This window comes from Jaculus jaculus, chromosome 8 (assembly GCF_020740685.1).
Source record: "Jaculus jaculus isolate mJacJac1 chromosome 8, mJacJac1.mat.Y.cur, whole genome shotgun sequence".
Classification (NCBI taxonomy): domain Eukaryota; kingdom Metazoa; phylum Chordata; class Mammalia; order Rodentia; family Dipodidae; genus Jaculus; species Jaculus jaculus.
This window is the reverse complement of record NC_059109.1, coordinates 76,525,118-76,551,761: the sequence shown is the minus strand read 5'-3', so window position 1 is coordinate 76,551,761 and position 26,644 is coordinate 76,525,118. Positions and strand designations below refer to the sequence as shown.

The following is a 26,644-nucleotide window of genomic DNA, read 5'->3' as shown; positions in this document are numbered from 1 at the left end:
AATATATTTGTGGTGGTTTGATTCAGGTGTCCACCATAAACTTAGGTGTTCTGAAGGCTACGTTCCCAGCTGATGGGAGATTTGAGAATTAACACCTCCTGGAGGCAGTGTATTGTTTGGGGCAGACTTATGGGTGTTATAGCCATTTTCCCCTTGTCAGTGTTTGGCACACTCTCCTGTTGCAGTTGTCCACCTGATGTTGGCCAGGAAGTAATGTCCACTCTCTGCTCATGGCATCATTTTCCTCTACCATCATGGAGCTTCCCCTCAACTCTGTAAGCAAAAATAAACCTTTTTTCCCACAAGCTTCTCTTGGTTGGGTGATTTCTGTCAGCAATATGAACCTGACTGCAACAATATTATATATATAAATTTATCATATTATATAATATATATTTATCATATTATATAATATATATATTTATCATTTTATATATATATATAATCTTTCCATTTTGTTCCATTGAAATTCTTGTTTTGAGTTCACCTAGCAGTATTTTAACTTTATAGTATATTTTAATATATTATAGTGCAGGTTTTTGCTCTATTTTCTTTTAAATATATTACTTGCTCTACTTATACATGAATGTTTGTGAGTAAACTTTAGGGCTATTTTGTTAAATTATGTTTAAAACAACATTCTACTTTATTGGGAAGGTGAAATTATAGATTAATTTGAGGATATAATGTGATATTGAGCTTTCCAATATTTCATATGTATTCTTTCATATTATAGATTTTAGTTCTGTTGGCCAGTTTCTTCAGCTCTGTGCATGTTTACTGTATTATCCTAGATCATTTATGTTTCTGTTATTCATGAAGGAGACCTATATTCCTGACATTATTTGCAAAATAATCATTGCTATTATTGGGGAATTATTATTGTGGCATTCCTGTAGATGTTTGATGTCCTTTAATTGTGAAGGCAGATAATCATATCTTCTCTAAATAATGATTTTCCTCCTGTATAAATAAAAAATAATGCATGACATTTGTGAAAGAAATTTGAATAAGATTAAACTGTGAGAATTGTTACTGGCCAGTCCATCTATGAACATCGGTTTGAATAATCTAATTTGTGTATTTGCCACTTTTAGCATTTTCATGTCAGGGAGTTACCCTAGTGGTTGGTGGTTTTACCTTATCAGATTATAATCCCATCCAGGGAACCTCTGGAACAACCCTATAATCTCACTCATCTAAAGAGAAAGAGAGAGAAAAAAAAGGAATCTAAGTAACCTTTTGAAATGTAGCTTAAGAGCCTCCAAAATGGTGTATATGTTTAATATAAAGATATTTAATTGCTAGTCCCCTTGAGAATACCATACTAACACTTGGGTATATCTTACTTTCTTTAAGTACTCTCTTAGAGAGAAGCCCACATCAATGTTCTCAGTTGTTCTTCGATTCTCTCCTTGAGAGTATCTTTGATAAAACCATCAACTCTGCTGTATACTGGCTCTTCCTAATATTCTTTGTGTTGAAGCCAGGATTCCTGGGTTTGTCTAAATTGAGGCCCCTAAAAGTCTCGCAAAATTCCACAGGCTATTGAGAATGACAGTAGAGATCTGTGTCTCTGTCCCATCATAAGTAACACAAGCAGCCTGTTCCCTTTACCTGGACCTGCTCTGCCTTCTCTTGCTACCTGACCAGCTTGTGAGGCCACAGGCATCTATCCTTTCACGATGGTGGCCAGATAGTCACCTCTACCTGACCATGCCACACTGGACTCCCTAACAGTTCCTCTCAGAAAATAAGAGCTGTGATGTTCATAGAGGAAGTGATTGTAGATGGTGCAAATCTGTGCCAGCTCTTTTGCATGTCTCCCTAAAAGCAATTTCACATAGCAAGTAAGGCAGCAGGCTGGGCCATGGGGATTAGCTTGGATAACCCAGATGAAAATGGCTGTTTATCCTGAGGCCCAAGCACCAGTCCACAGCCTGGCACCATCCTCCCGCAGCTGCTCCATTATCCACTCTTGGTATTTGTAAAGAACTCTGCGCTCTCTCAGATTCAATGGACTCAACACTCAGCAGCAGGCAGAGGCTCTGGAGCTATTGTTTTAGGCAGAACAATGAGCAACAGGCAGCATTGACTGTCTGGAATTACCATGAGCAAAACTTAAATATATAATTAATTTTGCTAACAAAACTTTTTATTGTTGGCCTTGGCTTCTTATTTAATAGAATGTCATTACAAAATATAGGATCATTTTTGGAAACACAGGTTTAGATTTTCAACCAAAAAGACCAAGGCATGTGCTAAATATTACTGTTAATAACAGAAGAGATTGAAATGTCACAAACATGACAGAGCACAGATTAACATCACATATACACACCACATCCTCCTCCACTCTGTCTGAGAAGCTCTGTTCTTCATTCAAGCTGTGGGACCAGCAGGGTTCAGTGCAATGAGATCCATTCAGTTGATGCAGAGTAAAGATGGGGCTCCAAATGACCATCAAACAGCTACTATAAGAAAATACTCTAAGGAAACACTAGCCCAGAAAACAAATCTACCTGAGGGAGCTCAAAAATAGTAAAGAGAAGAGGGAACTCAGGTTATGTCAGCAACTGTCAGAGAAGGAACAAGAGAAAAGAGCCTATGTGTGCAGGTGAGTGTGACAGTCCCCAGATGTACAGTTATGCATGCCTATGTGTGCAGGTGTGTGTGACAGTCCCCAGATGTGCAGTTATGGTTGCCTATGTGTGCAGTTGTGTGAGAAAGCCCCAGATGTGCAGTTATGCAAGCCTATGTGTGCAGGTGTGTGTGACAGCCCAGGTGTACAGTTATGCATTCCAATGTTTGCAGGTGGGTGTGACAGCCCCAGATGTACAATCATGCATGTCTATGTGTGCAGGTGTGTGTAACAGTCCCAGATGAACAGTTAAGAAAGCCTATTAGCACAGGTGTGTGTGACAGTCCCCAGATGTGCAGTTATGCATGCCCATGTGTGCAGGTGACTGTGACCATCCCCAGATGTACAGTTATGAATGCCTATGTGTGCATCTGTGTGTGACAGCCCCAGATGTACACTTATGCATGCCTATGTGTGCAGGTGTGTGTGACAGTCCCAGATGTACAGTTCTACAAGCCTATGTGGGCAGGTGTGTGTGACAAACCCAGGTGTACAGTTATGTATGCCTATGTGTGCAGGTGTGTGTGACAGTCCCAGATGTACAGTTCTACAAGCCTATGTGGGCAGGTGTGTGTGACAGTCCCCAGATGTACAGTTATGCAAGACTATGTGTGCAGGTGTGTGTGACAGTCCCAGATGTACACTTATGCAAGCCAATATGTGCAGTTGTGTGTGACTGTCCCCAGATGTGCAGTTATGCAAGCCAATGTGTGCAGGTGTATGTGAGAGTCCCCAGGTGTGCAGCTATGCATGCCTATGTGTGCACGTAGTTGTGACAGTCACAGATGTACAGTTATGCCTGGCTATGTGTGCAGCTGTGTGTGACAGCCCCAGATGTATAATTATGCAAGCCTATGTGTGCACATAGTTGTGACAGTCCCAGATGTACAGTTATGCAAGCCTATGTGTGCAGGTGTGTGTGACAGCCCAAGATGTGCAGTTATGGAAGCCTATGTGTGCCAGTGTTTGTGACAGTCCTCAGATGTACAGTTATGCAAGCCTATGTGGGCAGGTGTGTGTGACAGTCCCAAGATGTGCAGTTATACATACCCATGTGTTCAGGTGCTGTGACATTCTCAGACGTACACTTGTGCATGCCTATGTGTGCAGGTGTGTGTGACAGCACCAGATGTACAGTTATGCATGCCTATGTGTGCTGGTGTGTGTGACCATTCCCAGATGTGCAGTTATGCATGCCTATGTGTGCAGGTGTCTGTGACAGTCCCAGATGTAATGTTATACAGATCTATGTATGCCGGTGTGTGTGACAACCCCAGATGTACAGTTATGAATGCCTATGTGTGCAGGTCGGCGTGACAGTCTCCTGATGTGCAGATATGCAAGCCTACTTGTGCAGGTATGTGTGACAGTCCCGAAAGTACAGTTATGCTAGCCTATGTGTGCAGTTTTGTGTGAGAGTCCCCAGATATGCAGTGATGCATGCCTATGTGTGCAGGTGTGTGTGTCACAGTCCCCAGATATGCAGTTATGCAAGGCAATGTGTGCAGTTGTGTGTGACAGTCCCCAGATGTGCAGTTATGCAAGCCTATGTGTGCAGGTGTATATGACAGTTTCCAGATGTGCAGTTATGCCTGCCTATGTGTGCAGGTGAGTGTGACCATCCCCTGATGTACAGTTATGCAAGCCTATGTGTGTAGCTGTGTGTGACAGCCCCAGATGTACAGTTATGCATGCCTATGAGTGCAGGTGTGTGTGACAGTCCCAGATGTAAAGTTCGACAAGCCATGTGTGCAGGTGTTTGTGACAACCCCAGGTGTACAGTTATGCATGCCTATGTGTGAGGGTGTGTGTGACAGTCCCCAGATGTACAGTTATGCAAGACTATGTGTGCAGATGTGTGTGACAGTCCCAGATGTACAGTTAAGCAAGCCAATGTGTGCAGTTTTGTGTGACATTCCCCAGAAGTGCAGTTTTGCATGCCTATGTATGGAGGTGTGTGTGACAATCCCCAGATGTGCAGTTATGCAAGCCAATGTGTGCAGTTGTGTGTGACAGTCCACAGATGTGCAGTTTTGCATGCCTATGTGTGCAGGTGTGTGTGACAGTCCCCAGATGTGCAGTTATGCATGCCTATGTGTGCAGGAGTGTGTGAAAGCCCCAGATGTACAGTTATGTGTGCATATGTGTGCAGGTGTGTGTGACAGCACCAGATGTACAGTTGTGCATGCCTATTTGTGCAGGTGTGTGTGACAGCTCCAGATGTACAGTTATGCAAACCTATGTGTGCCGGTGTGTGACAGCCACAGATGTACATTTATGCATGCCTATGTGTGCAGGTTTGTGTGACTGCCCAGATGTACAGTTATGCATGCCTATGTGTACAGCTGTGTGACACCCCTGGATGTGCAGTTACTCAAGCCTATGTGTGCAGGTGTGTATGACAGCCCAGATGTACAGTTATGCATGCCTATGTGTGCAGGTGTGTGTGACAGTCCCCAGATGTACAGTTATGCATGCCTATCTGTGCAGGTCTGTGTGACAGCCCCAGATCTACAGTTATGCAAGCCTATGTGTGCAGGTGTGTGTGACAGCCCAGATGCACAGATATTCATGTCTATGTGTTCAGGTCTGTGTGACAGCCAAGATGTACAGTTATGCATACCAATGTGTTCAGGTGGGTGTGACAACCCCAGATGTACAGTTATGCAAGCCTATGTGTGCAAGTGTGTGTGATAGTCCCCAGATGTACAGTTATGCATGACTATGTGTGCAGGTGTGTGTGGCAGCCCCAGGTGTGCAGTTATGGAAGCCTATTTGTGTAGGTGTGTTTGACAGTAACCAGATGTACAGTTACGCATGCCTGTATGTGCAGGTGTGTGACAGCCTCAGATGTGCAGTTATGCATGCCTATGTGTGCAGTTGTGTGTGACAGCCCAAGATGTACAGTTATGCATGCCTATGTGTGCAGGTTTGTTTGACACTCCCAGATGTACAGTTGTGCATGCCTATGTTTGCTGCTGTGTGTGACAGCCCGAAATGTGCTGTTAAGCAAGCTTATGTGTGCAGTTCAGTGTGACAGCACCGATGTGCAATTATGTATTCCAATTTGTGCAAGTGGGTGTGACAGCCCCAGATGTGCAGTTAAGCAAGCCTATGTGTGCAGGTGTGTGTGACAGCCCAGATGTACAATTATGCATGCCTATGTGTGCAGGTGTGTGTTACAGTCCCAGATGTACAGTTATGCATGCCTATGTTTGCAGGTGTGTGTGACAGTGCAGATATACTGTTATTCATGCCTATGTGTGCAGGTGTGTGTGACAGCCCAGATATACTGTTATTCATGCCTATGTGTGCAGGTCTGTATGACAGCCCGGATGTACAGTTATGCAGTGCAATGTGTGCAAGTGGGTGTGACAGCCCTAGATATACAGTTATGCAATCCTATGTGTGCAAGTGTGTGTGATAGTCCCCAGATGTACAGTTATGCATAACTATGTGTGCAGGTGAGTGTGACAGTCCCAGATGTACAGTTATGCAAGCCTATGTGTTCAGGTGTGTGTGACAGCCCCAGATGTGCAGTTATGGAAGCCTATGTTTGCCAGTGTTTGTGACAGTCCCCAGATGTACAGTTATGCAAGCCTCTGTGTGCAGGTGTGTGTGACAGTCCCCAGATGTGCAGTTATGCATACCCATGTGTTCAGGTGCTGTGACATTCTCAGACATACAGTTGTGCATGCCTATGTGTGCAGGTGTGTGTGACAGCACCAGATGTACAGTTATGCATTCCTATTTGGGCAGGTGTGTGTGACCATTCCCAGATGTGCAGTTATGCATGCCTATGTGTGCAGGTGTGTGTGAGAGCTCCTGATGTGCAGTTATGCAAGCCTATGTGTGCACGTAGTTGTGACAGTCACAGAGGTACAATTATGCCTGGCTATGTGTGCAGCTGTGTGTGACAGGCCCAGATGTACAGTTATGCATGCCTATGTATGCAGGTGTCTGTGACAGTCCCAGATGTAATGTTATACAATCCTATGTGTGCCGGTGTGTGTGACAACCCCAGATGTACAGTTATGAATGCCTATGTGTGCAGGTCGGCGTGACAGTCCCCTGATGTACAGATATGCAAGCCTATGTGTCCAGGTATGTGTGACAGTCCCAGATGTACAGTTACGCAAGCCTATGTGTGCAGTTTTGTGTGACAGTTCCAAGATATGCAGTGATGCATGCCTATGTGTGCAGGTGTGTGTGTCACAGTCCTCAGATGTGCAGTTATGCAAGGCAATGTGTACAGGTGAGTGTGACCATCCCCAGATGTACAGTTATTCAAGCCTATGTGTGCAGCTGTGTGTGACAGCCCCAGATGTACAGTTATGCATGCCTATGGGTGCTGGTGTGTGTGACAGTCCCGGATGTACAGTTATGCAAGCCAATATGTGCAGTTTTCTGTGACATCCCCAGAAGTGCAGTTTTGCATGCCTATGTGTGCAGGTGTGTGTGACAGTCCCAGGATGTGCAGTTATGCAAGCCAATGTGTGTAGTTGTGTGTGACAATCCCCAGATGTGCAGTTTTGCATGCCTATGTGTGCAGGTGTGTGTGACAGTCTGCAGATGTACAGTTATACAAATCTATTAGTGCACGTGTGTGTGACAGTCCCCAGATGTGCAGTTATGCATACCCATGTGTTCAGGTGCTGTGACATTCTCAGACGTACAGTTATGCATGGCTATGAGTGCAGGTTGTGTGACAGCGCTAGATGTACAGTTATGCATGCCTATGTGTGCAGGTTTGTGTGACAGCCCAGATGTACAGTTAAGCATGCCTATGTGTGCAGCTGTGTGTGACAGTCCCCAGATGTACAGTTATGCACGCCTATGTGTGCAGGTGTGTGTGACAGCCCAGATGTACAGTTATACATTCCTATGTGTGCCGGTGTGTGAGACAGCCCAGATGTACAGATATTTATGCCTATATGGGCAGGTCTGTGTGATAGCCCAGATGTACAGTTATGCATACCAATATGTGCAGGTGGGTGTGACCGTCCCAGATGTACATTTATGCAAGCCAATGTGTGCAGTTTTGTGTGACAGTCCCCAGATATGCAGGTTTGCATGCCTATGAGTGCAGGTGTGTGTGACAGTCCCCAGATGTGCAGTTATGCATGCCTATGTGTGCAGGTGAGTGTGACCATCCCCAGATGTACAGTTATGCAAGCCTATGTGTGCAGCTATGTGTGACAGCCCCAGATGTACAGTTATGCATGCCTATGAGTGCAGGTGTGTGTGAAAGTCCCAGATGTACAATTCTACAAGCCTATGTGTGCAGGTGTGTGTGACAACTCCAGGTGTACAGTTATGCATGCCTATGTGTGCAGGTGTGTGTGACAGTCCTCGATGTACAGTTATGCATGCCTATGTGTGCAGGTGTGTGTGACAGTCCCCTGATGTGCAGTTATGCATGCCTATGGGTGCAACTGTGAGTGACAGCCCCAGATGTACAGTTATCCATGCCGATGTGTGCAGGTGTGTGTGACACTCCCAGATGTACAGTCATGCAAGCCTATGTGTGCAGGTGTGTGTGACAACCTCAGATGTGCAGTTATGCAAGCCTATGTGTGCAGCTGTGTGTGACAGCCCAAGATGTGCAGTTATTCATGCATTTTAGTGCAGGTGTGTGAGACAGCCCCAGAAGTACAGTTATGCATGCCTATGTGTGCAGGTGTGTGATACAGCCCAGATGTACAGATATTCATGCCTATGTGGGCAGGTATGTGTGACAGTCCCAGATGTACAGTTATGCTAGCCTATGTGTGCAGGTGTGTGTCTCACAGTCCCCAGTTGTGCAGTTATGCAAGGCAATGTGTGCACGTGAGTGTGACCATCCCCAGATGTACAGTTATGCAAGCCTATGTGTGCAGGTGTGTGTGACAGCCCCAGATGTACAGTTATGCATGCCTATGTGTGCAGGTGTGTGTGACAGTCCCCAGATGTACAGTTATGCATGCCTATGTGTGCAGGTGTGTGTGACAGTCCCCAGATGTACAGTTATGCAAGACTATGTGTGCAGGTGTGTGTGACAGTCCCAGATGTACAGTTATTCAAGCCAATGTATACAGTTTTCTGTGACATTCCCGAGAAGTGCAGTTTTGCATGCCTATGTGTGCAAGTGTGTGTGACAGCCCAAGATGTGCAGTTATGCATGCCTGTGTTTGCAGGTGTGTGTGACAGCCCCAGATGTACAGTTATGCAAGCTTATGTGTGCAGGTGTGTGACAGTCCAGATGCACAGTTATGCATGCCTATGTGTGCGTTTGTGTGTGACAGCCCCAGATGTTCAGTTATGCAACCCTATGTGTGCAGGGTTGTATGACAGCCCAGATGTAAAGTTATGCATGCCTGTGTTTGCAGGTGTGTATGACAGTCCCCAGATGTACAGTTATGCAAGCCTATGTGTGCAGATGTGTGTATGACCATCCCCAGATGTACAGTTATGCAAGCCTATGTGTGCAGCTGTGTGTTTCATCCCCAGATGTGCAGTTATGCAAGCCTATGTGTGCAGCTGTGTGTGACAGTCCCCAGATGTGCAGTTATGCATGCCTATGTGTGCAGGTGTGTGTGACTGTCCCCAGAGATGCAGTTATGCCTGCCTATGTGTGCAGGTGTGTGTGGAAGCCCCAGATGTACAGTTAGGCATGCCTATGTGTGCAGCTGTGTGTGACAGTCCCCACATGTACAGTTATGCAAATCTATTATTGCAGGTGTGTGTGACAGCCCCAGATATACAGTTATGCATGCGTATGTGTGCAGGTGTGTGTGACAGTCCCCAGATGTACAGTTATGCAAACCTATTAGTGCAGGTGTGTGTGACACCCCCAGATGTACAGTTATGCAAACCTATTAGTGCAGGTGTGTGTGTCAACTGAGATGTGCAGTTATGCATGCCTATGTGTGCAGCTGTGTATGACCATCCCCAGATGTACAGTTATGCAAGCCTATGTGTGCAGGTGTTGTAACAGTCCCAGATGTACAGTTATGCAAGCCTATGTGTGCAGGTGTGTGTGTCAAACCAGATGTGCAGTTATGTAAGCCTTTGTGTGCAGGTTTGTGTGACAGTCCCCAGTTGTGCAGTTATAAAAGCCTGTGTGTGCAGGTGTGTGTGACAGCCATAGATGTGCAGTTATGCAAGCCTATGTGTGCAGGTGTGTATGACAGCCCAGATGTACACTTATGCATGCCTATGTGTGCAGGTTTATGTGACAGCCCCCAGATGTACAGTTATGCATGCCTATGTGTGCAGGTGTGTGATACAGCCCAGATGTACAGATATTCATGCCTATGTGGGCAGGTCTGTTTGACAGCCCAGATGTACAGTTATGCATACCAATGTGTGCAGGTCGGTGTGACAGCCCCAGATGTACAGTTATGCAAGCCTATGTGTGCAAGTGTGTGTGATAGTCTCCAGAAGTACAGTTATGGATAACTATGTGTGCAGCTGTGTGTGACAGTCCCAGATGTACAGTTATGCAAACCTATGTGTGCAGGTGTTTGGGAAAGTCCCCAGATGTACAGTTATGCATGCCCAGGTATGCAGGATTGTGAGACAGCACAGATGTACAGTTATGCATGCCTATGTGTGCAGCTGTGTCTGACAGCCCCAGATGTGCAGTTATGAAAGCCTATGTGTGCAGGTGTGTGTGACAGGCCAGATGTACAGTTATGCATGCCTATGTGTGCAGGTGTGTGTGACAGTCCCCAGATGTACAGTTATGCAAGCCTATGTGTGCAGGTGTGTGTGACAGCCCGAGATGTTCAGTTATGCATGACTATATGTGCAGGTGTGTGTGACAGGCCCAGTGGTACAGTTATGCATGCCTATGTGTGCAGGTGTGTGTGACAGCCCAGATATACAGTTGTTCATGCCTATGTGTGCAGGTCTGTATGACAGCCCAGTGTACAGTTATGCATACCAATGTGTGCAAATGGGTGTGACAGCCCCAGATGTGCAGTTACGCATAAGCCTATGTGTGCAGGTGTGTGTGACAGCCCCAGGTGTACAGTTATGCATGCCTATGTGTGCAAGTGTGTGTGACAATTCCAGATGTGCAGTTATGCATGCCTATGTGTGCAGGTATGTGTGAGAGTCACAGATGTACAGTTATGCCTGCCTTTGTGTACAGCTGTGTGTGACAGCCCTAGATGTAGTTATGCATGCCTATGTGTGCAGGTGTCTGTAACAGTACCAGAAGTAATTTATACAAGCCCATGTGTGCCGGTGTGTGTGACAACCCCAGATGTACAGTTATGCATGCCTATGTGTTCAGGTGGGCGTGACAGTCCCCTAATTTACAGATATGCAAGCCTATGTGTGCACGTATGTGTGACAGTCCCAGATGTACAGTTATGCAAGCCAATGTTCGCAGGTTTGTGTGACAGTCCCCAGATATGCAATTATGCAAGGCAATGTTTGCAGTTGTGTGTGACCCTTCCCAGATGTGCAGTTATGCATGCATATGAGTGCAGGTGTTTGTGACAGTCCCAGATGTACAGTTATGCATGCCTATGTGTGCAGGTGTCTGTAACAGTACCAGATGTAATTTATACAAGCCCATGTGTGCCGGTGTGTGTGACAACCCCAGATGTACAGTTATGCATGCCTATGTGTTCAGGTGGGTGTGACAGTCCCCTAATTTACAGATATGCAAGCCTATGTGTGCACGTATGTGTGACAGTCCCAGATGTGCAGTTATGCAAGCCAATGTTCGCAGGTTTGTGTGACAGTCCCCAGATATGCAATTATGCAAGGCAATGTTTGCAGTTGTGTGTGACCCTTCCCAGATGTGCAGTTATGCATGCATATGAGTGCAGGTGTTTGTGACAGTCCCAGATGTACAGTTATGCATGCCTATGTGTGCAGGTGTCTGTAACAGTACCAGATGTAATTTATACAAGCCCATGTGTGCCGGTGTGTGTGACAACCCCAGATGTACAGTTATGCATGCCTATGTGTTCAGGTGGGTGTGACAGTCCCCTAATTTACAGATATGCAAGCCTATGTGTGCACGTATGTGTGACAGTCCCAGATGTACAGTTATGCAAGCCAATGTTCGCAGGTTTGTGTGACAGTCCCCAGATATGCAATTATGCAAGGCAATGTTTGCAGTTGTGTGTGACCCTTCCCAGATGTGCAGTTATGCATGCATATGAGTGCAGGTGTTTGTGACAGTCCCAGATGTACAGTTATGCATGCCTATGTGTACAGGTGTTTGTGACAGTCCCAGATGTACAGTTATGCATGCCTATGTGTTCAGGTGTCTGTGACAGTCCCATATGTAAAGTTATACAAGCCCATGTGTGCCGGTGTGTGTGACAACCACAGATATACACTTATGCAGGTCTAGTGTACAGGTATGTGTGACAGTCCCAGATGTAGTTATGCATGCCTATGTGTGCAGGTGTGTGTGACAGCCCTAGATGTGCAGTTATGCATACCCATATGTTCAGGTGCTGTGATATTCTCAGACATATAGTTATACATGCCTATGTGTGCAGGTGTGTGTGACAGTGCCAGATGTACAGTTATGCATGCCTATGAGTGCAGGTGAGTGTACAATCCCCAGATGTACAGTTATGCATGCCTATGTGTGCAGGGGTGTGTGTACAGCCGCAGATGTACAGTTATGCAAGCCTATGTGTGCAGGTGTGTGTGACAGCCCAGATGTACAGTTATGCATGCCTATGTGTGCAGATGTGTGTATGACCATCCCCAGATGTGCAGTTATGCAAGCCTATGTGTGCGGGGGTGTATGACAGCCCAGATGTAAAGTAATGCATGCCTATGTGTGCAGGTGTGTGTGACCGTCCCCAGATGTACATTTATGCAAGCCAATGTGTGCAGTTTTGTGTGACAGTCCCCAGATATGCAGGTTTGCATGCGTATGAGTGCAGGTGTGTGTGACAGTCCCCAGCTGTGCAGTTATGCATGCCTAGGTTTGCAGGTGTGTGTGACAGTCCCCAGATGTACAGTTATGCAAGCCTATGTGTGCAGGTGGGTGTGACAGCCCCAGATGTACAGTTATGAAAGCCTATGTGTGCAAGTGGGTTTTATAGTCCCCAGATGTACAGTTATGAATAACTATGTGTCCAGGTGTGTGTGACAGCCCCAGATGTACAGTTATGCAAGCTTATGTGTGCCGGTGTGTGTGTCAACCCCAGATGTACAGCTATGCATACCAATGTGTGCAGGTGGGTGTGACCGTCCCAGATGTACATTTATGCAAGCCAATGTGTGCAGTTTTGTGTGACAGTCCCCAGATATGCAGGTTTGCATGCCTATGAGTGCAGGTGTGTGACAACCCCAGGTGGACAGTTATGCATACCTATGTGTGCAGGTGTGTGTGACAGTCCCCAGATGTACAGTTATGCATGCCTATGTGTGCAGGTGTGTGTGACAGCCCAGATGTACAGTTATACATTCCTATGTGCGCAGGTGGGTGTGACCGTCCCAGATGTACATTTATGCAAGCCAATGTGTGCAGTTTTGTGTGACAGTCCCCAGATATGCAGGTTTGCATGCGTATGAGTGCAGGTGTGTGTGACAGTCCCCAGCTGTGCAGTTATGCATGCCTAGGTTTGCAGGTGTGTGTGACAGTCCCCAGATGTACAGTTATGCAAGCCTATGTGTGCAGGTGGGTGTGACAGCCCCAGATGTACAGTTATGAAAGCCTATGTGTGCAAGTGGGTTTTATAGTCCCCAGATGTACAGTTATGAATAACTATGTGTCCAGGTGTGTGTGACAGCCCCAGATGTACAGTTATGCAAGCTTATGTGTGCCGGTGTGTGTGTCAACCCCAGATGTACAGCTATGCATACCAATGTGTGCAGGTGGGTGTGACCGTCCCAGATGTACATTTATGCAAGCCAATGTGTGCAGTTTTGTGTGACAGTCCCCAGATATGCAGGTTTGCATGCCTATGAGTGCAGGTGTGTGACAATCCCAGGTGGACTGTTATGCATACCTATGTGTGCAGGTGTGTGTGACAGTCCCCAGATGTACAGTTATGCATGCCTATGTGTGCAGGTGTGTGTGACAGCCCAGATGTACAGTTATACATTCCTATGTGCGCAGGTGGGTGTGACCATCCCAGATGTACATTTATGCAAGCCAATGTGTGCAGTTTTGTGTGACAGTCCCCAGATATGCAGGTTTGCATGCGTATGAGTGCAGGTGTGTGTGACAGTCCCCAGCTGTGCAGTTATGCATGCCTAGGTTTGCAGTGTGTGTGTGGGTTTTATAGTCCCCAGATGTACAGTTATGAATAACTATGTGTCCAGGTGTGTGTGACAGCCCCAGATGTACAGTTATGCAAGCTTATGTGTGCCGGTGTGTGTGACAACCCCAGATGTACAGCTATGCATACCAATGTGTGCAGGTGGGTGTGACCGTCCCAGATGTACATTTATGCAAGCCAATGTGTGCAGTTTTGTGTGACAGTCCCCAGATATGCAGGTTTGCATGCGTATGAGTGCAGGTGTGTGTGACAGTCCCCAGCTGTGCAGTTATGCATGCCTAGGTTTGCAGGTGTGTGTGACAGCCCCCAGATGTACAGTTATGCATGCCTATGTGTGCAGGTGAGTGTGACCATCGCCAGATGTACAGTTATGCAAGCCTATGTGTGCAGCAATTGTGACAGCCCCAGATGTACAGTTATGCATGCCTATGAGTGCTGGTGTGTCTGACAGTCCCAGATATACAGTTCTACAAGCCTATGTGTGCCGGTGTGTTTGACAACCCCAGGTGTACAGTTGTGCATGCCTATGTGTGCAGGTGTGTGTGACAGTCCCCAGATGTACAGTTATGCATGCCTATGTGTGCAGGTGTGTGTGACAGTCCCCAGATGTGCAGTTATGCAAGCCTATGTGTGCAGTTGTGTGTGACTGTCCCCAGATGTTCAGTTATGCATGCCTATGTGTGCAACTGTGAGTGACAGCCCCAGATGTACAGTTATGCATGCCTATGTGTGCAGGTGTGTGTAACAGTCCCAGATGTACAGGTATGTAAGCCTATGTGTGCAGGTGTGTGTGACAACCTCAGATGTGCAGTTATGCAAGCCTATGTGTGCAGCTGTGTGTGACAGCCCAAGATGTGCAGTTATGCATGCCTTTTTGTGCAGGTGTGTGACAGCCCCAGATGTACAGTTATCCATGCCTATGTGTGCGTTTGTGTGTGACAGCCCCAGATGTTCAGTTATGCAACCCTATGTGTGCAGGGTTGTATGACAGCCCAGATGTAAGGTTATGGATGCCTATGTGTGCAGGTGTGTATGACAGTCCCCAGATGTACAGTTATGCAAGCCTATGTGTGCAGGTGTGTGTGACCATCCCCAGCTGTACAGTTATGCAAGCCTATGTGTGCAGCTGTGTGTGACAGTCCCAGGTGTACAGTTATGCATGCCTATGTGTGCAAGTGTATGTGACAGCTCCAGATGTGCAGTTATGCAAGCCTATGTGTACAGGTAGGTGTGACAGTCACAGATGTACAGTTATGCCTGCCTATGTGTGCAGCTGTGTGTTTCATCCCCAGATGTGCAGTTATGCAAGCCTTTGTGTGCAGGTGTGTGTGACAGGACCCAGATGTACAGTTATGCATGCCTATGTGTGCAGGTGTGTGTGACAGCCCAGATGTACAGTTATACATTCCTATGTGCGCAGGTGTGTGTGACAGCCGCAGATGTACAGTTATGCAAGCCTATGTGTGCAGGTGTGTGTGACAGCCCAGATGTACAGTTATACATGCCTATGTGTACAGGTGTGTGTGACAGTCCCCAGATGTACAGTTATGCATACCAATGTGTGCAGGTGGGTGTGACAGCCCCAGATGTACAGTTATGCAAGCCTATGTGTGCAAGTGGGTTTTATAGTCCCCAGATGTACAGTTATGAATAACTATGTGTCCAGGTGTGTGTGACAGCCCCAGATGTACAGTTATGCAAGCTTATGTGTGCCGGTGTGTGTGTCAACCCCAGATGTACAGTTATGCATACCAATGTGTGCAGGTGGGTGTGAACATCCCAGATGTACATTTATGCAAGCGAATGTGTGCACTTTTGTGTGGCAGTCCCCAGATATGCAGGTTTGCATGCCTATGAGTGCAGTTGTGTGTGACAACCCCATGTGTATAGTTATGCATGCCTATGTGTGCAGGTGTGTGTTACAGTACCCAGATGTACAGTTATGCATGTCTATGTGTGCAGGTGTGTGTGGCAGCCCACATGTACAGTTATACATTCCTATGTGTGCAGGTGTGTGAGACAGCCCATATGTACAGATATTCATGCCTATGTGGGCAGGTCTGTGTGACAGTCCCCAGATGTGCAGTTATTCATGCCTGTGTTTGCAGGTGTGTGTGACAGTCCCTAGATGTGCAGTTATGCAAGCCTATGTGTGCAACTGTGAGTGACAGCCCCAGATGTACAGTTATGCATGCCTATGTGTGCAGGTGTGCGTAACAGTCCCAGATGTACAGTTATGCAAGCCTATGTGTGCAGGTGTGTGTGACAACCTCAGATGTGCAGTTATGCAAGCCTATGTGTGAAGCTGTGTGTGACAGCCCAAGATATGCAGTTATGCATGCCTTTTTGTGCAGGTGTGTGTGACAGCCCCAGATGTACAGTTATGCAAGCCTATGTGTGCAGGTGTGTGTGACAGCCCTGATGTACAATTATACATGCCTATGTGTGCAGGTGTGTGTGATTGTCCCAGATGTACAGTTACCCATGTCTGTGTGTGCATGTGTGTGTGTCAGCCCCTGATGTACAGTTATGCATGCCTATGTGTGCAGGTGTGTGTGACAGCCCCAGATGTGCATTTATGCATGCCTATGTGTACAGGGTGTGTGACATTCCCGGATATACAGTTATTCAAGCCTTTGTGTGCATGTGTGTGACAGCCCTAGATGTGCAGTTATGCAAGCCTATGTGTGCAGGTGTGTGTGGCAGCCCCAGATGTGCAGTTATGCAAGCCTATGTTTTCAGGTGTGTGTGACAGCCCCAGATATACAGTTATTCAAGCCTATGTTTGCAGGTGTGTGTGACTGCCTCAGATGTGTAATTATGCATGCCTATGTGTGCAGGTGTGTGTAACAGTTTCTATATGTGCAGTGAAGGACAGAAGTCTGGCTCTCATTCTGCACATGCTTTATCAAACTTCTGTTCAGCATCTATAATAACAAGCATTCCTAGGCAGGCATGGTGGCGCACACCTTTAATCCCAGCACTTGACAGGCAGAGGTCGTAGGATCGCCGTGAGTTCGAGTCCATCCTGAGAATACAGAGTGAATTCCAGGTCTGCCTGGGCTAGAGTGAGACCCTACCTTGAAAAAACTAAAACAAAAAAAAAGCATTCCTTAAATTTATGCCCATATGCTATTATAGATAGTACTCAGGCAACATTAAAAACTAAAAGAAAAATTCTGTGATATTTTGACTAACTGTGTTATCTGAGCAAATACAAGGTATGTCTTCATTTTTCATTCAACACTGGAGAAAAATATGTAATTATGTCAAGTTGTGTTGAAAGATCCATTTAAGGAAAATGAAAATTCTTCCTAATTAAAAAATGGCATTACAAGCATCATAAAAGGGATAGGTATTTTTAAAGGAAAAATACATTGATGTTTGCAATTAATCGCAGGGTGTGGTAGGAAAATACAACTGAACTAAGGGAGAACTTCAGGCAATGGTGGCATCAGATGAGAGGCACAAATCCAGGATATCTTTACAGAACCAAAGTCGCCTTTACAGAAGCAGAGGTAGTTGGAAACACAGTGACAGAAGGCTTCTACTTACAGTACTCAAAAACACAATATCGATAAGAAGACTGAAGAGACACTTGTCTCACTTTCTAAGAGAAATGTTTAGGCTTTCCTGAGGAATATAAAACATTATGTCATTAGGAAAATTACCTTAACTTATGCAAAAGCATACCCTCTAACACACACACCATTCCTTCCTAGAGCTGCTGGTGGGTTCCACACTCACTGTACTCAGGGAAGGGCAGGGACATGTAGGTCTTGCCTCACTCTTTCCATGTGCACACCTGCTGGCTGCATGTCCCTTGGGCTTAGGTGCCTCCCACATTTCTCTCCATTGGACATGAAGACCAGTTGCAAGTATCAGAGTTGCTCAGTGCCTGACTGCCGTCCATCCTCAAGGGGACCCTGTAAACTTGTCCTCTGTCTCCTCCACTTACCCCTTCCATTGTTAATAGTGTCAGTCCCTGAGAGGACCTTGTCCTTACCCATGAGGTCAGGGCTGGCAAGAATGGGAGACCAATCCTAGGAATGTCACTTTCCTGGCAAAGATGTCTGTGAAGGTAGCTGCAAATGATCTGTGGAGTCATTGCCATGGATTAGCATGTACCCTGCATCATCACAGATGCCAGGAGGCCAGGCAGACTTGAGATAAGAGAAGAATGAAATGTAGTTTACTTGTTCAAGGAACAAATAGCCACCAGGGAGGTTTCCAATCATTCACCCCACACAACTGAATTCCTCCAACAGCCAGACCAATCCCAGAAGTAGACTTGCCTTGGAACCTCCACACAAGAACCCATTCTCCACCCCAAACCATCACTGCAACCTGACTTAGGCCTTAGAGCACTTGGGCAAAAAACACAGCTGAGATGTCTGGAAATCTGTCCCATGGAAAGAGGAACTAATAAATGTCAGCTGCTCAGGCTATGGAAATGAACTCACTTCAGAGAAGACCTATGGTGTCCCTTTTTGTCCTATAGCATCCTGACACTACTCCATCTCAGTCCTCAAACCCAAGTTAACAGTCTGACTTCAAAGCCCATTTTGCTATCCTCTCTCCACACTCTCCCCTGTATCATCGCCTCCCCTTTCTCTCCCATCTGTGGTTTTCACAAAGGAGACTCTGCAAAGCCTCTGAGAACCATTTCTGGCTGTTGTAGTTTTGGCATCTGCCCTCTAGCTCTCGCTGATTTTCTCTGAACCATGTGACATCCTTTTAGAAAACATTTTTCTGCATAAATTGTCCAGAATGATTCAACCCATTATTGTCTAAGAAGCTAATAAAATGTTCCAGTACTTTACATCTTTAAAAGTTTCCCTTTTATCCGTTGCTAACCCTTTTTCTAGCTTCTACTAAGGATTGTTCTGGAAGCCATCTCCATTTTTTTTTTATTCATTCTCCATAATTCCCCACCAACCCTGAGCCTGCCACACCCTTAAGCAACACCACTGCCCATTGGGTGGTCACAAGCATACACTCCTGGACATGCCACAGCACCTGGCACTGCTTCTCTCTCATGCATGGGAACAGCTTCCACTGTTGAAATAACAGATTCCACAAACCCTGGCTTTTCCTTTTAGTTCTCACCTCATCTTCTCATAAACTATTTCCTGGGTTACTTCTGTGGGTACCTTAGAGCAATGCTGACTCAAAGCAGACAATAATGTCTTTCTTCTTTCATCTATAAATTGTAATTTACATCTATAAGTTGTAATTTGATCACATAGACTCCCCATTACCATTTTTGTTCCCTTCCCACTTCCACTGAACCCCTTCTTCCCATGTACAAGTAGACACATCACTGAAGAAAGTGGATCCCTCCTCCAGCATCTATTGGCGTATCTCTAGCTCCTCTGGGATGGGTGGGGACTCTAAAGCCCTTCGCCTATCCAAGAGAGAATAGTGATCAGCTCTAGCTTATGAACTCCATTAGCAGGTAACTCCAGTTGCTATGACCAGAAGACAGTGTTCCATAGCACTCCTCCCTAACCCCCAGCTCTTACATTCTTTCTATCTCATCTACTGTGATGTTCCCTGAGCCTTGTAAGAGGGGATGTAGATGTCCCACATAAAGCTGAACACACTCACTCAGCAGTCAATTTTAGTACTCAATTTTAAAATTATGAGACTACATTAATGGCCAAAATATGTAACACTTAACAACTTTGTATGTCATCCTTGTGCTAATCTTCTTTCTACTATTCCAATTTTAGTATGTATGTTACCAAGGAAGCATAGTGGAGTCCTTGATTGCATGCCCCTGTCCATCTCAAGCCATCAGTGGGCCGTACTCTGGACTTCTTCCATCTGCCTCTGTCTGGACATCCTTGTGACAATGGAAGCTCAGACCATAACCATCTCCTTTGAAGACCATGACAAGCCTATGCCTCTGGTTCCTCACAACCTCCTTCACCTCCTTCCAGTTCACAGTTCCACACTTGTTAGTGTGGACTTGAAAGAACTAATAACATCTTGCTTCCATGCCTAAAAGCCTTCCCTGGCTGGTGGTCTTGCTGCAATCCAGTCTAATGCATTCTTGAAGTAATGTCTGAAGTCCTTGGTGCAGGCATGTGAAATGTCAGCCTCCCAGCTATGGCCTCCCCCTCACTACTAAACAAGCTGAATTCACACAGGCCCCTTGTTCCTCCCAGGGTCAGGACCACTGCTTGGTTCCAATGCTATGTGCTCACACACACCAGTACAGTGCATGCCTTGCCTTCATAGAGACAATTCCAGACAAATCATCATAAACTCCTCTATCATCTGCTATTCACCACCAAATCATTTTAGAGTCCCCTCAATTTGTTGTGGCCTTTTCATCCATTTCTACATGTTTTATCACCACCTTATCTTCCCCCACATTCCTGTTAAGTTAGATGCACTAAGGAATTTCTATTGCATATATTCATTCATGTTTTCTTTTTAATATTTTATTTACTTGCAAGAACAGAGAAAGAGAGAGAGTGGGCACACCAGGGCCTACAGCCACTGCAAAGATGCATGCAATACTTTGTGCACCTGGTTTTATGTGGGTACTGGAGAATAAAATCTGGGTCATCAAACTTTACAAACAAGTGCCTTAAATGCTGGGCCATCTCTTCAATCCCCCATAAACAGGTTTTCATATGATGTAGTTTGACCATGTCCTTTTACCCATCCTTCATCCCCCTCTCCTTCTTGTTAGTCCCTTTTGTTTCCCTAGATAGTTTTGCCTCTATTTTCATGTCATAGATATATACATAATTCTATATACCTAGATAAAATATAGGATCCCTAAATAAGAGAAAACATGCATTGTTTGTCTTTCTTGGGTGACTTGGTTTGCTTAATATAACTATCTCCTGTTACATTTTCCTGCAAAAAACTTATTTTCATTGTTCTTTATGGTTGAATAAAATTCTATTCCACAAGCTAGCTATTGTGAATAAGGCTGCAATAAACATGGATATGCAAGTATCTCTGTGATACGTTGACTTAGAGTCCTTTGGGTATCCTTTGGGTAAATACCCAGGAGTAGAATGGCTGGGTCATATGGTAGATATATTTTTAGATTTTTTTTTTTTAAGAAATCACCACACTGAGTTCCATAGAAGCTGGACTAGTTTACAGTCCAACCAGTTGTGTATAAGAGTTGCCTTTTCTCTGTACACACACACACCCCATTTGTAGTTTCTTGGCTTCCTACTAACTGCCATTCCAGCTGGGATGAGACAGAATCTCAGTTCTGTTTTGATTTGCAGTCCTCCAGGGGTGGTGAGGTTGAGCATTATTTCATGCTTACTTTTGTTGGTAAAGTACACACCTATCTATATGGGTAGCTATTCAAGAGAAATATTTTTTAATTAACTTGCTTAGCTTTTTCTCCCTATGATAGGATTCCAACTATTTTACTGTCTGTAGATTGTCTGTGTTCAACTGTTTTCATGAATGTTTTTAATAGAAATGAAAGGCAATGACTAAATAGCTGCTTCCATTCAGGTGTTGAGGCTCATCCCCATAAAAAAGGTTAGATCATTAGCAGTATTCCAAAGGAGACATGGATTGTCTTATTCCCACCAACCTTTACCAGAACCCATGGGCTACACTGGCAAATGACCACTGTTGGACTTGTAATGTGTGTTTCCCTGTCATTTATTCCAAATGACACCTGCCTATGAGAACTAGAATTGGGTATATCTTCAAGCTTTCTACTCCCACTCCAACACTTCATAATGCATTTTTCAGGGCTATTTCTGTCTTCTTGATAATTTATCAAAATAAATTTCAGAGCATATATATTAATGTGCATGTGATCAAAACAAATAAATACTGGAATTATATTATAATGGTCACTTCATAATGCCTCAAAATATCTGTTACTATGGGTCTTAAGTTGGTGAGAAAGGAAACACACAGAAGCATTCATTCCATTCCAGATGAGGAAACTGAGTCACTTAGCTTCTTATATAAGCCAAGACTTCTTAAGTTCTGCAGAACTCTTTACTGGAATACGCCTGCTGGACTTTCCATCTTCCTGTACATAAGAAGGACTCAATATTAGTTACATGGAAACAAGAGTAAAATAAAGCATATACAAATAGCAGAGCCAAAATAAAAGGGAAACCAATTCCATCTCATTGCCTATAAAAAGAAGATAAAAATGATGAAAGCCACAATTATGATGAAATAGGAGAAAGGGCTATATTGAAATTGTATCTTTCCAAGTCTGGGAGAAAGAGTAGTTCATTTCTGAAACAGGCAAGAGGGGTTTGCCACAAGCACTTCCTGACACCCCCAACACATAGCTGACAATTCTTCTCTGACAGGAAGCCTCTGATTACAGCATTTGCTGAAATGAACCAAGATGATGGCTTTGCACATGAGTGAATTTTTGTGAAATACTAGCATAGTTTTATCAAAGAAGACACAAATTCTGGAATATAATCACAAGCAGGGACCTAAATAGATACCATATTTTCCTAGTCAAATAATGAGTCAGCTCTTATTACACCACCCAATTTCATCCAAGAATAGCACTTGGCTAATTAGCTGGGATTCAGCTTAATAGCAAGCTGGCATTCATGAGAATAGAAATGGATTGTGTGAAAAATTGTTTACGGCTGCAAAAGAATGGTTAAGACTGGTCATGTAGAAATCGGCACAATAAGTTCATTTCCATAAATATGCAAGGCCTGCAGTTAGAATGCTCATAAAATTCTTTGCAGCACTTTCACAGTTTTATGCATTCATTGCCTTAATGCATATTTATTCAAGACCTACTAAGTGTCAGGAACTGAACTAGGCTCTTCACATCTCAAGTCTCTGCATTTTGGAGCTGGGTAATAAGGTCAGGTCTTGCACACAAGGCACTACTTGGCCTTACTTCCCGAGCTCAGCTTAGATCAGGACTCACTCACTCTGCACATCCAAGGGAGCCTGAGCCTGAGGGGATGGCTCAGTCAGCAAAGTGTTCACCTTCCAATCATGAGGACTTGAGTTTCATCTCCAAACTCGCATGCTGTTGCACACTTGTAATCCCAGGGCTGAGGGGCTGGAGGCTGGTAGACCCTGAGACTGCCTTGCTTCTAGTAAGTCCAGCCAACTTAGTAAGTTCCAAAACAGTAACAGTCCCTGTCTCAAACAAACATGGATATCGCCTAAAGAAAAATGCCTAAGGTTGTCATATGACCTCCATATGCATGTACAAACACATAAAAGCACATCACATTTGCACACACTTGAATACAAACAAAAAACCCAAGGGGAAAATAATCCAGTAAGAATAATGGGAAAATCCAAATGATGAGATAAAGATAAACTGGAGAGTATGTTACTATGGATAGGAATCTCCCAAGATGGCAAATTGCCTTTCCTAAAGAGATCACATCAACAGCCATGTGTGCCTCTGCACACTCATCCAGCTGTATAAATGACACACAGAACAGTATGCCCTGTGGTTTCATTCCTGAAAAGCTACTGACATTCATATAGCACCCTGCCTCCCTCTTCCTCTTTGAAACAGTAGCAGCATCCCTGTTTTGCTGGAGAAATCCTTGGAGAAAAATGAGGTCCCAAATGCATCCTGTCAGATACAAGGATACATTCCTTAAAGACAAGATGCTTTCCCTCCTCTTTCCCCACCTGCACTGTGCCACACAAATGGCACTTTGCTCAAGGGAGTGGATGAATTGATGGGTGAGAGCAAACAAAAAGGAAGTGCAAAGGAGAGCTGAATCTAGCTTTATCCTTCTCTGACATAAAATATCTGGACAAGTAAAATATGCTACAAGCAACATCACTGTATGCAATTTACCTAGGGCTTGGGAAATCGTTAATTTTTTAGATCTGAAAAAAATTAGCTAAAACCCTTAGTCATATCACATATAGAGGTATAAGTTACCCCAGGGTTGTTCTGTGACATGTAAAGAAAAGCTGATTGTGTAGACTATGTTGACTGTGTATACCTAGAGCCTATTGACTCCAGGAGTAGCAATGTAATCACCTCACCACACCTCATGTTCTCTACTTAGGTGACACTCCCTAAGCAGCCCTGCTGGTAATAATAAATAATATCATCTGCAGAGTTCCAGGCACATCACAAATGCTAAGTTAGTTAGCTAGCTAGTTAGTTGCCACTAACTAAATTTGGTTTTCTCTGGACATGTGGGGAGTCATTCAAAAGTGGTTTTAGAAATATGAAGGACTGTCCTTATTTGAAATTTGGATTGTAACAGGCAACAAAGCTACTTAGAATTTCCATCCTAAAGGATTTGGCTGTTCCTACTGACACTGCTATCACCCTCACTATCATCATAAACATTGCTATCTCATCATCACCATGATTACTACCATCACCATTATCATAACCATCACTATATCATCATCATCACCATCATTACTACCATCACCATCATCATAACCATCACTATATTATCATCACCATCATCAACATTACTATCATCACCATCATCATAACCATCGCTATCATCATCACCATCATCATCCACATTACTATCGTCACCATCACCATTATCATAACCATCATCACTATATCATCATTATCAACATTACTATCATCACCATCACCACTACTAAGTTTCACATTCCTTGAGTTCCAGCAGGATTTTAACTACCTTCATCCACAGGAAAATGCTTCCCACGCAAAGTATTCAACTGTGATTGCATGATCTAGATCCCAGGCTTGCATGCACAGGTGTAACAGTTAATACTGTCAACTTGACATGATCAAGGATCACTTAAGAGGCAAACCTCTAGATATGTTTGTGAGAAAGTTTCTGTATTAGGTTAAATGTGGTGAAAAGACCCACCATAAGTGTTTGCAGCACCATTCCATGGTATGGAGTCCCAGGCTAAATAAAAGGGAAAAAGCAAGCTGAGCACAAGTATTCATTATGCTCTGCTTCCTGATGGTGGGTGCAATATAACCAGCTGCCTCATGCTCCTACCACCATGCATTTCTGCCTCTCACATGATGGACTAACTGTATACCCACAAATTGCAAGCCAAAACACCTTTCCTCCCTTATGTTGCTCTTGTGAGGTGTTATGTCACAACAACAAGTGACTAATACAACAGTAGTTCCAGCTACCTAAAGATCTAAGGTCTCCATTGATTCCCTTTTCCTAACATCTGAGCATTCTCTCAGCCCTCTTTCAATGAATAATCCAGCTTCATTTCTTGTCTCAGTTCCTGTCACCTCTTACTCCATTTTCTCTGAAACTAACGCATATTCCTCCCATATCTACAGGATGCTCTGCCTCCATTTCCAGCACAGACTAGGTATGACAAAGACCTTAATCCTTCCAGGAGCAAATCTCAAAGGCTGTTTTCCCTGCAATAGGAGCCAGGACTGAAAATGTACAGATACTACTTAGTGCAAGTCCACCACAATTACCTCTGTACCACTTGATGACACCATAAGACCAGCAGAGAGTCCAAAGTCCCTTGGACAGGCATGGTCATCCACCACATCATGACCCTTACCACTACTGTCCTCTGATGTGGTACTTGGTTTTGCTTTTCGTTTTTTAGTTAAAAAATATTTCATTTATTTATTTATTTGAGATGGGGGAGGGAGAGAAAGAGGTGGATGGAGAGAGGAGAGAGAAAATAGACATACTAGGATCACTAGCAACTGCAAACAAATTCCAGACACATATGCCTCCTTGTGCATCTGGCATTCTTGGGTACTAGGAAATCAAACCTAAGTCCTTAGGCTAAGTCCATAGGCAAGCACTGCAACTGCTAAACCAACACTCCAGCCCTGGGTTTGCTTTTCTTTTAAAATTCTTAGCTTGCATTCTCACTGCCTGTGTTTTCTGTCTTCCCCTGAACAGGCTCTTCTGGGGATCAAGACATAGTCAATGGGCCATTCAGATGTTCAGAGCCAAATGCACACCTAGCCTGGGTCTGATAAAGTACTCCAAACTCAAGATTAGCCACAAGGTTATTTGAATTACATTTCCTTTCTTAGTAAGAGATAGCTCCAAAAGCCAGTTAATTCAAAATGTCCCTACTTAGGCTTGATGCTCAATTTGTTCAAAGGACTTTGGGACCTTCCGCTGAAAAATATGTGATGACTCTCTCATAAATGAACTTAAATTTTGTGTATAAATATGCTGGGCTCCCCCAAGCAGGTAGTGCTGGGGGAGGACCAGGCCTGCTGGTTCCTCCCAAGGGGTTGTGGAGGAGGGTGGGTGTCATTGGTCAGGAACAAAACCAGCAAGCTGGGAGTCTCATCAAAGCAGGACCTCACTTTATTGTTACAGGGGGGTGTTTATATAATGTTGAGAATGAAGGTGGGGATTTTAGGATGGGGTGAGATGTAAGGGCTAATAGCATACCACGACCTTTGAGATGATTGGTTCTAAGCATGCATGAGCAGGGACTCTAGCTTCCCGTGTGGAAGTAACAGGACAGAGGCCATTTGGACCCCTGCTGACTCATAGCTAGGTGGAGGCAGTTCGCCAAACTTTAGCTAGGCTCAGGAAGTTCCACTAGGCCTCATGCCTAGGCTTTTCAATGCCTAACAACACCCCTTTTCTTTTTGTAAGAGCACTAGTCACCATGGCCCCTGTCTTAGGATTTCCCCCTCTGTGGATCTTACCCAACACTGGGTACCAGGAGTTTAGCTTGCTGAGAACCCACTTCATGTCCTGTCATAGGTTGTCTCAGTCAGCCTGAGATCTTATCCATCATTGATCACATGGAGGGCAGAGGAGGTGGCAGTGGG

The 26,644-nt window shown here is 44.7% G+C and overlaps 1 protein-coding gene and 1 pseudogene across 1 annotated transcript in view; both read right to left on the bottom strand.

Moving 5' to 3' along the window:
• Nucleotides 1–26,644, bottom strand: part of Tmem132d (transmembrane protein 132D) — a 769,582-nt gene that overhangs the window by 630,199 nt on the left and 112,739 nt on the right. The window lies entirely within an intron of this gene.
• Nucleotides 19,554–19,648, bottom strand: LOC123463165 (annotated as a pseudogene).